The following is a 9,340-nucleotide window of genomic DNA, read 5'->3' as shown; positions in this document are numbered from 1 at the left end:
GTCCGGAGCCTGTGCTCCGCGACGGGAGAGGCCGCAGCGGTGAGAGGCCCGCGTACCGCAAAAAAAAAAAAAAAAAAAAAAAACCACCACAACCAATGTGAGACCAAGAAAAGGGGGTAAACGTGAAAAATAACTGTGAACCGGGTATTTCTGTTGCTAAGCCCCAGTGCAGCCTGACCCAAGGAACCAAGTTGGACCAGGCTGTGGTTATAACACACGAGATGGACAAGACCCGCCAGGGCTTGCACCCACGTGCTAACCCCACAGGCCAGAGGTAACAGCAGGAGACACCAGACAACACTGTCATTCCACCTGGACTCAGAAGACTGGTCTTCTACCTGATCCCACAAGTATCCCCAATCCCCAAATGAAAAAGGTGCTCTTGTTTTGTCCTTTTAAATTCGAGAATTCACTCTAAGACCCTTTACTAAAGCCAAAGCACATGGGGTACTGGAAAGGCACACTTTTGGGAAGAAAAAACAACACTCTAGGATGTTTTACCCTAAGGGATGAAAACTGTATTACAGGCTAATGTGTTAAAGTGTTTAGTAAGACAGTTAAATTTAGAATGAGAAACGGTCTCTCCCTGCCTGAGAGGGTTTTTAAAGCACCGGTTACCAATCATGCTTTTGCAGTGAGACCTGTTACATAAGACATAGCTCACAGCAGGTATGTAGAGAGACCTCCCCAAATAGTCCTCTCTTTTCTCAAAACTTATTTGGTTTTAATTCTTCACTTAACATATTTTAAGAACAAATATCCACTTTCAGAAGGAGGAAAGTGCTAGGTCCAACAAAATAAAAGAGGGACAAGATGTCACAGCTGCAAAAAAATGAACTAACTTCAGGAGTCAAATAACATTGCTGCAAAAACATGAATCTTAGCATTTTCTTTTTCCCTGAGATAAAAAAGGACCTTCACTTCTGTAAAGGGTAACGAAACCTCAGGCCTGAGAATGAGGCTTTTGTTGGTTTTTTTTTTTTTTAAATTTCGGGTGAATTTTGTCAGACTGACTCTGCAAAATTTGACTGATGACAAGTCCAACTCATTTTGCTTTAGGTACTAAGCCAAGAAGTCAATTATAGTGGAGAACACTGTTAAAGGAAAAGAATATGATTAAAAATGCTGTCGGGTCTAGAATGTTATAAGGACGTGATAAGAAAGATGGGGAAACGGGGAGAAACATCACAGTCCAGGGACCTACCTTCACCTTCCCTTTGACAAAACTGGCAATGTCATCTTTATTATCAAAGACGGACAAGGTGTGGAGGAGATTTTGCTCCAGCCAGTCCCAGTGCTGGTTTATTTCCTCTAACGTGGCACCTGGGTTAGAACAGAAAAAGACACGGAGATTAAGAGACAAAAGCAATTCTTAGAATACGAACTCACTTTCCAAATACGAGTCCTGCATTTATGTTATTAAAACATTCCGGTTTCTCATGTCCCAGTTTGCTGGCTGACAAGGCAGGCACCCTCCACTGGGGCCCCGGTCCCAGTCACCACAGCATTGGCGTTTGGGAACACCTATCCCTCTGCCACATGGATGGGCCAGCCAACCAGCCGAGTCATCCCCGGGACCTCTCGGTGGGCGTCCTGCCAGCCTCACTAACGCGTGGAATTCTGACCACCTCCACTCAAGTGACGGAAACATCTGTGATTATACAGCCATTCCAGGGGAAACAAGCCCCAGGGTGACCAATTCTGAACATTCTCACAGAATTTACCCCGTAAGAATGAGGGTCCCTCAAAAGGGACCTCAGCCCAAGTTCACAGAGAGAAGACCTCTTGAGATGGCTCTGCCAGTGGCCCGAGGGCGTTGCCACTAGGACATTTCCAGGTTTATCAATCTGTACTTCATATCTTTTATTAAAAAATCCCTTAAAACAGATATAAAAAAGAGGTTTTATTGTACATGTTAAAACAAAACCACAGAAACATTAAATGGTACCTAGTAAGTTAATTTCTTTCAAAGGCAACTAAAAACACAATCAACCTATTAGTGAAGCATTAAGCAACATTGTTACCAAAAAGCTTAGACATCTTAGTTGTCATTATTTCCTCCTAGTCCTCCCCACTGGACATGGGCATCTTGGCATGGGGACTGTGCCAGCTCCAAGTGGTGTGACAGAGGTTTGATCAAGTCCATGACTTGAAGCAAGCACGGTCCTGCACAGGAAGAGGCATGTGTACATCAGGTATGTCTAGCATGGAAATAGGTGAATGCCCGGTTAGGAGGGCCAGGTTTCCCAAGTGGAAAGGCGAAGATACTCTCACCTCAAAGGGCTGGCGGACAACCAACAATGCAGAATAATCTAGCCAACGTGAGAGGCATAATGACCAACAGAGTCACGTACCACTTACAGAGAAGCCAGACATGCATTATGCTACCTCTGAGCTTTCTCTCTCTCTGCTACCTGCAGCGTTCCTCTCCCCAGAGTGTGAACGTATGTGAGGACCTTATAAATACCCCCCACATAGAAATGCCAGAGAACTCACCTTGGACCTATGGATTTGGGGTGAGTATGGAGAACATCTGTTCTAGGACTATTGTTCTTATGGGCACTTTGGGAAGGAGTAAAAAGAAGAATCTATGGGCTTCCCTGGCGGCGCAGTGGTTGAGAGTCCGCCTGCCGATGCAGGGGACACGGGTTCGTGCCCCGGTCCGGGAGGATCCCACATGCCGCAGAGCAGCTGGGCCCATGAGCCACGGCCGCTGGGCCTGCGCGTCCGGAGCCTGTGCTCCGTAGCGGGAGGGGCCGCAGTGGTGAGAGGCCCGCGTACCGCCAAAAGAAAAAAAAAAAAAAAAAAAAGGGTCTAAAAGAACTCTCATTTTTCCTCATAAGGAAAAATGAGAGTTTAAAACAATGGTATTTATTTCCCTGTATTCTCCAATTTTTAGGCATGGCATTACCAAAGCAATGTCCTTTGGTCATCACTAGAGCAGACATCTCGACCTTCTGATAAGGGCACTAATCCCATCGGGGGGGCCCCACCCTCATGACCTCATCTAAACCTAATCACCTCCCAAAGGTCCCACCTCCAAATACCACCACACTGGGGGTGAGGGCTTCAACATTTGAATTTGGGGAGTTGAGGGGGACACCATTCAGTCCATAACAACAGTGACCCTACCCAGCTCTCCATGAGTCCTACCTCCCCTGTCTTGCTCTTTTGGGATCATAAACCCAAGAAGCAACCCACTTGGGGTAAGTGGCCACGAACTCTATCTACTTACCATCCACCTAGGAGGCCCCTGCAGTCTCAGGAAGCCCCTGGCCCTTCAGGCTCCCTACCCCTCTTATGGGAGGGAGAGATCATTTTGAAACAACGGCCTCACACCACAAGCTTCCAGGCTCCACAGCAGGACTCTTGAAGTTTCCAAACAACGTCTCCTTGAACTGAGGACCCACACCGTCTGCTCCTCACGTTCAGCGCTGACGTGGCTGAGGTGGGCATCTAATTTACCTGCCTCTGGCTTAATTCTCCTTGCCCGTTCAGTGTCCTCGGGTGGCAGCTACGTAAGTGTCAGTCACCAGGACACCCCCTAAATCTCGTTGGTCAGCAATGGTTTCTTTGCAGGGTGGGTGGAGGGACAGCACATCACACGATTCATCTCAGGAGAGAGTCTCTGGGCCACTGAAGCCAATAAATTTGTGTAGGCTCCTTGGGGTGGGCAGCTCTCTGCTCTTCTCTGGCACTTGAAGGTTTCCTCTCTCTAGATCTTTTCTTTTAAATCTAACTTTTATTTTATATTGGAGTATAGTTGATTTACAATGTTGTGTTAGTTTCAGGTGTACAGCAAAGGGATTCAGTTATACATATACATATATCCACTCTTTTTCAGATTCTTTTCTCATATAGGTTATACAGAGTTATTTAGTAGAGTTCCCTGTGCTGTACAGTAGGTCCTTGTTGATTATCTATTTTATATATAGTAGTGTGTATATGTTAACCCCAAACTCCTAATTTATCCCTCCCCCCTCCATAGATCGTTATCCTTTATTATGCATCATAATAAAACCAACTGGTCAGAATTTTTTTTTTTTAAAAAAGGGCAAGGAACACATGGAAAAAAAAATATCTGTATTGGCCTTCAATCTTTGGCCATATGTTTTCATATACTTCCTAATTTACCAAAAAAAAAAGAAGAAAAGACTTGGAGGACTGAGGAGGAAGAGAGAGAGGGGACAGGACTCACTCTGTGACCTTTCTGTCCCAGGCGTGGTCTCACTGATGTGAAATGAAGGCTGAGTGAGGAAAGGGGGCCTCAGATACATCTCCAAGGTCACTCGTATCAAGTAAAAGGCAAACCAGGCTGTGAGCTCATTCTCTATGACCTTGAAGTGCCCTGGGGTCCTCCCATAGAAGCTGCATTTCAATTTTCAAGTAACACTTACATAATCCAGTCCAGTAGTTCCTAGGGCTTGACACTAAAAAAGCTACTTTGTGCTTGCACGTAGAGCACGCACTCTCCCCGCCATCACATTTTCCTGAGGGCATCTTCCTGGATGACATGAGACAGCTTTTCAATGATCCTGTTCCTAAGCTCATAGGGCCAACAGTTAGCTGTGAAACCACGTATGCCTTCTCCACCTGCTAACTACAGACGCTGTGAATAAAATTCCAACCGAGCCCCACCACAGTATATCATGTGGAATTAAGACCTGAGGTCACATCATCCAAAAACTTGACTTTTATCCTTTAAGAAATTCTTCTACCTCCTGGGGAGGAGCCTTAAAATAGGGGAAAACCATTCTAGAACAAAAGTAAGCGCACACCTTGAGAGAGAAGATCAACACACGTGTAAAATTGATCACTGAGCTGCAGTTAGGGGAGGTTGTAATGAAACCCGTCACCCTGTCCTGAATCTGACACGGCTGTGTGCCTCTCCCAGCAAAGACAATCACCGTGATGGAACTTTCCCACTCGACTGTCTTCTACTTCCTACGAAAGTTGCCAAATGGCAGGGAAATTTTCCAAACTATAATTTCCTCTGCAGGGAAGTCTTATGATCGGCCTCAAAAACACCGTAAATCAGTGCAAGCCGACTGCACACCGATGACTCAAAGGACTAGAAAGGAAAGTCACGAAACATATATCACACATTGAAGCTCTGAACCCACATGGCAGCCATGTTTCTCAGCTACATGAAGTAGCCCACCAGAAAACAGCTGTTTTTTAAAAAATGAAATATTTAGAAAATACATGCCATTTTATAAGGGCAATGACTGACTTATGAAATATTTGTTAGAGTTATGCACACGTAACTCATAATTCTGTCTGTGGGTCACGGTCAAAATGTTTGAAAGCCACCACATTACAGACATACAAGTGGTGAAAAATGAAAGAGGAGAAAATAAGAAAGTGAGAATTTGTCATCCATTGAAGGGACAGAATGATAAAAAGGCTACACATCGACTCAACACTATAGCAATATTCCCACTGCTTCTGCTGTGGGCGTTCCAAAGCCAAGATGGAGGAGAACTGTTATAGCCTGAATTGGGTCCCCCCAAATTCATATGATGAAGCCCTAACCCCCAACGTGACCATATTTGAAGATTAGGCCCTCTAAGGAAGTAACTAAGGTTAAATTAGGTCATAGGGGCGGGGATCATTATAAGGACTGGTGTCCCTGTAAGAAGAGCAGGAAACACCAGGGATGCACCATGTGAGGACCCAGCAAGAGGGCAGCCGTCTCGACACCAAGGAGAGAGGCCTCAGGAGAAACCAACCCTGCCGGCACCTTGATCTTAGACTTCCAGACTCCAGAGCTATGGGAAAATAAATTTCTGTTGTTTAAGCCATCTAGTCTGCTGTATTTTGTTAAGGCAGCCTTAGCAGGTTAATACAGCTTTCTAAAACCAAAATGTATAGGCTTATTGTGGATTGTAACAGAAGTCCAATTAGCAAAATTACATCGATACTTTGTTTCACTAAGGCCCCTAATTTTTGCTGAAAAAGACTTCTCTCTTTTCTAAGAAAATTCAAGTTCAGTGGATCTTACACATTACCCACACAAGAAGTCGAAAATCAAATTTGTAGGGTTTCCCTGGTGGCGCAGTGGTTGAGAGTCTGCCTGCCGATGCAGGGGGCGTGGGTTCGTGCCCTGGTCCGGGAGGATCCCACACGCCGCGGAGCGGCTGGGCCCGTGGGCCATGGCCGCTGAGCCTGCGTGTCCGGAGCCTGTGCCCCGCAGCGGGAGGGGCCACAGCGGTGAGAGGCCCGCATACCGCAAAAAAAAAAAAAAAAAAAAAAAAATCAAATTTGTAAATGGCAACGCAAAACTAAAATACAGTATTAGAAACATCAGTTATGACCACAAAACAAACCACACTGATGGATTTATAAATAACCAACTTGATGGTCTAAGAAAGAACTGTCAGAGGTGCAGGCATAGGACATTTTCTGAAGCCAGGCATTTTGTTAGGTATGCTGTACACTTGACCTTGTTTGTCTTCATGAAAAGCATCACAAGATAGGTATAGTTATTTCCATCTCCTAGGTGAGAAATCTAAAGTGCAGACAAGAGCCAACCTTGAGGCCTGTCCTTCTGGCTCTTTCTGTAACGCACGGTGGAGACTGGAGCCTGGGGAGTAGGGTGGGGTGGGGGGCAGCTCCCAACAGCTGAGTCACTTTGAAACGCACACACAGTATTTACTATCTTAGGTTTGCCCCAGAGGTATTTTCAGGAAATAAAACAAGCATCTCATTGTCTATACTTACAGCTTCTGCTCGGAAAACAGTCATACATAACTTGATCCCAGCTTCAGTTTTAAAAAGCAACTGTTTCTCTCTGCATAGTAAATATCCAACTGAATTAAGTATCTTCTCCAGATACCTAGATCCTACTTTACAATGACATGGGCATTGCATGTGCATCCTTCGGATCTGTTCCTTTGCAATAGTCAACGTTTCTCTACTGTCCAAACACTAAAAGGCTTCTGTCTAAATGCCTGGACTAAAAGCCACACAGACCACAAAAGGACTAATTAAAAGTTTAACAGTCAAGGCAGTATCATTCCTAAATTCCACTCAACACTCATCCTACACAGAGAAACACTGAGGCAAAGAATCTAGTAAAAATTACAAATGACAGGGGAAAGGGTTGGACCAAAGCTTTAATTTTCAGAAATCTCGCATTCCTCAAGTGGATACTCTAACATCTAAATCTATATTGTCGGAAGCAGTATCTTTACAGGAACATGTAAAAGTTCAATATCAACATCACATCATCATGCTTTTTTTTTTTTAAACCTGTGTATACTTCTCACTATATAGTTTAAGAAAATAAGTTCTAAACATTTCTTTTTACATAATTTATCCTTTTTTGCCTTCAAATTAGAATGAGTCCCTAAAATGATTTGCAATAAGTGAAAAACAAACTCAACTTCCTTCACACTGAAAGTAAAATAGATTTTTAATTTATAATTGAAATAGTCATTAAAATGTCCTTGTACTAGTGCCATTAGAAACACTTCTCAGAAACAGAAGCAGGGATGGTAGCAGAGATGTAGGAAATTTTGACCTATGTAAACAAAACAAAAATCAATCAATAGAAACAGAACCAGATATGATGCAGATAAAATGACAAAGACATACAACAGCTGTTATAAATATACTCCGTGTGTTCAAAAAGTGGAGGAAAGCAAAAGGATGGTGAGGAACTAAATGGAAGACATTTAAAAAATTCCAAATCAAACTTTTAGGGATGAAAAACAGTGTCTGAAATCAAAAATATACTGATACGATTAAAAGTAAATTGGACATTGCAGAGAAAAGGGCACTTGATAGCGATAAAAACTCTGAAATGAAAAACAGAAGAAACAGGATGAACAAAACAGAAAGGACAGAGCATCAGCGAACTGTGGGACAATAACAAGCAGCTTGAAATCTGTGTGACTGAGGTCCAAGGAAAAGGGGGGTAGGGGAACCGGAGAACAGAAAAAAAACTTCTCTTAAGTATATGTGCTACCAAAGCGAGAACAGAACATTTTTTTTGAAGAAATAATCGTTGAAATTGTTTTCAAGTTTGATGAACACTATAAACTCACAGATTCAAGATTCTCAACGAACACCAAGTGGAAAAACCTTTAAAGAAAATTACAGAAAATCACATCATAAGCAAACTAGTGAAAACCAGTGATAAAGAAGGAAAAAAAAACACAATATTTACAGTGGAACAAAGATAAGAATGATAGTAGACTTCCTATCAGAAACGATGCAAGCCAGAAGACATGGAACAACAGCTTTAAAGTAATGAAAGAAAATTAATTTCCAAGTAATTGAAGAAAACATGAGTGGATTGCTGGGTAACTCAGGAATGAGAAAACCTTCCAACCATAACTCAAAATCACAAAGTATAAAAGAAAGGCGTGCTAAATCCCACTACATGACAAACTGGGGAAAGATTTTGTAATTTCACACCTCAAATAAAGGGCTAAAATTCCTAATATACAGATAGCACCTAACAATTGAGGAGAAAAAAGAAGCACCCAATAAAAAACTAGGCAAATGATAGGAATAAAGAGTTTCTGAAGATGGTCCTTAAACATGAAAGATGTTCAACTTCCTCAAAACAAAAGGAATGCAAATTAAAACTATGGAAATACACCATGTCTTACCTATCAGTTTGGCAAAAATCCAAAAATTTGACAATAGATCTGATGACAAGTCTGGGAAAACAGGCATTTTCATCCATTGCTGATTGGAATTTTAAAAAATAATACAACGCCAATGGAGAGAAGGGAATTTAATAATATCTAATTAACACTTTGATGCAACAATCCCACTTCTAGGAATCTACCAGGTTATTCACTGGGGCATTTTTGTCATGGTAAAGTCTGAAAACAACAGAAATACCCATCAGTAGAGAATAGGTTAAATAAACTATGGTACTTCTAGGCAATGAAAGAATAAAAAACAAAAGAGCAGGAGAAAGAAAAAAAGGAGGAGGAAGAATATCTCTCCTCTCTGATGTGGAATGATTTCCAGGATATGCTGATATGTAAAAAAGGCAAGGCATAGAGCAGAATATATGTGACCTTTGTGAAAAAGAAAGTGGGCGTGGGGGGGAAGGATGGCTTCTCTACAAATATTTTGTTTTTATAGATTTTATAAATTTGATTAATCATGACAGTGTTTTGTATTTTTTGAGTCAAATCAATAAGGGAAAAAATATCCTTAACAATTAAAAATTAACTTTATTAGGTTATTAAAATAATTACCAACATAATTACAAAGAGAAAATAACTGTTTTAAACAGCATTTTGACTATACCTCCATAGTTAAATATATTCTAAGGCCAAAGAGAGCTGTAAAAACTTTACTCTCTGTCACTACT

General features: G+C 42.1%; 1 protein-coding gene across 2 annotated transcripts in view; it reads right to left on the bottom strand.

The window, feature by feature from the left end:
• TBC1D8 (TBC1 domain family member 8) overlaps window positions 1–9,340 on the bottom strand; it is an 82,777-nt gene that overhangs the window by 55,045 nt on the left and 18,392 nt on the right. For both annotated transcript variants that reach the window (XM_028496557.2, XM_028496558.2), the window contains exon 2: window positions 1,205–1,323. The gene's annotated coding sequence lies outside the window, so the exon portion shown is untranslated. The remainder of the gene's footprint in view (window positions 1–1,204; window positions 1,324–9,340) is intronic.

This window comes from Physeter macrocephalus, chromosome 12 (genome assembly GCF_002837175.3).
Source record: "Physeter macrocephalus isolate SW-GA chromosome 12, ASM283717v5, whole genome shotgun sequence".
NCBI classification, from domain to species: domain Eukaryota; kingdom Metazoa; phylum Chordata; class Mammalia; order Artiodactyla; family Physeteridae; genus Physeter; species Physeter macrocephalus.
The sequence above is the reverse complement of the archived record's forward strand: the minus strand, read 5'-3'. Positions and strand labels throughout refer to the sequence as shown.